Consider the following 3,722-nt stretch of genomic DNA (forward strand, 5'->3'; position numbering starts at 1 on the left):
GGCGTCTCGGCGCGCTGTTTTACCACCCGGGAGTCCCCGGCCGATGACGCAGAGCCTCGGGGTTCCCGAGGCATCATGGGAGTTGTAGTTCCGGCAGGTCCCTACCAGGGCCGGGAGGGCGTGGCGGGTGGGGCGGGGCCTCGAGCTGTCAAGAGCCAAAAACACAAAGGCGCGGATTAGATGTTCCCGCTCTTTCGTTCTTTGCCCCAGATCCTGACCCCACAGCTTCTGCCAACGCTGGAAACCTGACTTGCATTTTGTAATTGTACAGAAGGGCTCTCAAGAGGACCAGTCCGTTAGGGTGAAGTGACTCATCCAGGGAGACAGAAGCACACTGGGGCCTGCTGCCCTTCAGTTGCCTTTGGGGAAGTCAGAACAACAGCAGCCTCGACACGTATCAGGCTCGAACTGAGGACCAATCACCGAACTGGATACCCAACAAGCATCCTTTTATTTAATCCTCACGACAGACCCAGGAGCCTCAGAGGGTGCTTACCCAAGCCCAATGTCAGTCACTAGGCCCCTCATTGTGTGCCAGGCACTAGGGTACAGCAGGAAACAGCCTCAGCAGTGGGCTCCAAGCCTAAGTTACGTAATACCTGCCCCAGACACATGTGGCTATTGAACCCTTGAAATGCTGGTGAAAAATGAGATTTGCCCCAAGACATGATATGAAAAAGAATGGAAACGATATCAATATTTTTATAGTGATGACCTGTTGAAATATTTTGTGTAAATTGAGTTAAATGCACCTGTTTCTTTTACTGTTAAAAATGGGACTAGGGCTGGACTCAGTGGGACACACCTATAATCCCATCAACTCAGGAGGCTGACAGGAGAACCACAAGTTCAAAGCCAGCTTCAGCAATTTAGCAAGAACCTCAGCTTAGACCTTGTCTCAAACTAAAAAAAAAAAAAAAAAAAAATTAAGGAACAGCGTGTAGCTCAGTGGTAAAGCACCCTGGGTTCAACCCCTAGTACAGAAAAAGAAAAAGAAAAAAAAAAAAAAAAACATGGCTATGGGCTGGAAGTGTGGTGCAGTAGTAGAACACTTGCCTAACAAGTGCAAGGCCCTGGGTTTTATCCCCAGCGTGGCAAAATAAAGATTTAAAATAATATATGGCTTCTGGAAGGGCTGGGGATGTACCTAAGTGGTACAGTGTTTGTGAGGGCCTGGGTTTGATCTCCAGTACTGGAAAAAAGAAAACAAAGTTAAATAAACTGTGGCTTTTATAAAATTTAAAAGTAGATGAGTACCTTCCCTTTGGGGCTCCCCTTGTATTTCTGAGCCCTAACCAGGGTAGAATCTTGCCACAAATAGCCTCAAGAGGTAAATCAGGGCTCTGGTGACTAACCTGCTCATCAGCCTCCTGAGAGGTAGGTCAGAGGCAGCTGTCCCCCCCTCACTGCCCTAGGGGCAGCCTCTTTCCTGGGCCTCTGACTCTGTGAGGCCACACCCAGCCCTGACTTGGGGTGTAGCCAGGTCCTTAGATATGGCTTGCAAGGAGCCTCAATTACCAGCTGCTTCTACTGTCACTGTTTCCTCTTCCGTAACCTCTGGCCTCCCTGAAGGATTCTCAGAGGATAGGAACTTCCATTTCCCTCCCCTTTGGCAGAACCGTCTAAGTCAGGTGGAAGCCTTGAGGATCTCTCCTGTCATTTTTCTCCTTTTCTCTAAGCCTCTCTGCAAGGGTTGGCCCAGGAACCTCTGAGTCCACCCTGCTCAGACCCTGGGGGTTCTATGAAACAACCCCAAAGTGTGGAGCCCTTGCTTCAACCCGTTCTGATAAGGCTCCCTGGTACTGCTGAGGGTGATACTGGGAAGAGCAGGGCAGGCTGGTGGGGCTGCAGACGGCCTCTTTCCTGCATTCCCTACTTCTGTTCTGGTTGACTTTTTCAGTCGACATGAATTGCATCTATAATCAGAAAAAAAGTAAAATTAGAGTTAAAAACAACCCTGGCCAGGTGCGGTGTGGCACACACCTGTAAACCCAGCAGCTCCAGAGGCTGAGGCAGGAGGATTATGAATCCAAAGCCAGCTGCAGCAACTTTGCGAGGCCCTGTCTCTAAATACAAAAATAAAAAGGGCTGGGGATATGGTTCATAGGTTAAGTATCCTGGGGTTCAATCCCTGGTTCCAACAACAAACAAACAAAAAAACCAACCCTGGCCTGGGAATGTAGTTCAGTGGTAGAGCAAGTGACTAAAGTGTGCAAGGCAATGGGTTTAATTGCTGGCACCACCCGCCCGCAAAAAAAAAAAACAGGAAAAAAAAAAACAACTTTAATACACACATGCGCACACACAGTCACACACAATTGTGTATGTACAGATGAGCTCAAGAACATCCAAAAGCTGCTCATAGTAGTGCACACCTATAATCCCAGCTACTCAGATGGATGAGGCAGGAAAATCACCAAGTTTGAGACCAACTTGGACAATTTAGTGAGTGCCTGTCTCGGCATAAAATAAAAAGGAATGGGAATGTAGTTCAGTGGGAGAGCCTAGCATGTGCAAGGTTCTGGATTTAAACCGCGTGCTAGGAAAAAAAAATTCAAGAAACAGACTAGCCTGGTGAGTTCTTGAGAGAACTGGGCAGCTGGGAAGTGGGGTGGAGTGAGAGAGACTGAGATTTGTGCTCTTTGGCCAGGTGTGGTGGAACACACCTTAATTCCAGAATTCCAAGTTCCAGGCCAGCCTCAGCAACTGAGACCCTGTCTCAAGAATTAAAAAAGGAACTAGGAGTGGTCATGCACACCTGTAATCCTGGCAACTCAGGAGGCTGAGGTGGGAGGATCACAAGTTTGAGGCTATCCTCAGCAAATTAGCAAGACCATGTCTCAAAAAAATAAAATGAGCCAATTTTAAAAACTCAAAATTTAAAAATCTTTAAAAGGCATACACACAACCCTCAAATGACTCCAGCTGCCTTCCAGGTGCCCAAGCTCTCCACAGCCTGGTGCTTTGGTTTGAATGTGCCCCCAAATATTCAAGGGTTGCAAGTTCAATCCTAAAAGTCATGTTAATGGTATTTGGATTAGGGCCTTTGGAAGGTAATTAGAATTAGATGAGGTCATGAGGGTGGGGTTCCCATGATGGCATCAGTGGCCTATAGTTCTGGCCCTTACCCTATGATGACCTCTCACAGGTTATGATGTAGCAAGAAGGCTCTCACCACATGGTCAGGATCTTAGACTTCCCAGCTTCCTGAACCGTGAGCTCAGGAAACCTCTGTTCTCTGTAATTGCCTGGTCTGTGGTATCTCATTATAGTAACAGAAAACAGACTAAGACACCTGGGAAAGTAGGCCTCTGAACTGCCACCCCACCCACTCCAACCAACCAGTGTTCTCCAGGCCCCGAGGGTCTCTCTGCCTGGTGGATCCCTCCTCCCCCTTTAAGGTCCAGCCTAAGATGCATCAGGGTTCCTCAGCCTCACGTTACTGACATTTGGGGATGGATGATTCATTTTTGGGTGGTGGTGGTAGGGCTGCCTTGTACACTGTAGAGGCACCCTAGGCTCTGTCTGCTAGATGCCAGTGGCACCCCCTCTGCAGTTGTGACAAACAAAAAAGATGTCCCCTAAGAGGCAAAATAAGCCTCATTTGAGAGCATCAGGTTATACTCGCTGACTGGTCAAGGGCTCCTGCTCCACTTTGTTCTTACAGCCATTGGGACATTGATCACCAAACTGTATTTGGTTCTTTCTGCCCCTGCTGCCCT

The sequence above is a fragment of the Marmota monax genome, unplaced genomic scaffold (genome assembly GCF_021218885.2).
Source record: "Marmota monax isolate L192 unplaced genomic scaffold, Marmota_monax_Labrador192_F-V1.1 WCK01_AAM20220418_F8-fsc00080, whole genome shotgun sequence".
NCBI lineage: Eukaryota > Metazoa > Chordata > Mammalia > Rodentia > Sciuridae > Marmota > Marmota monax.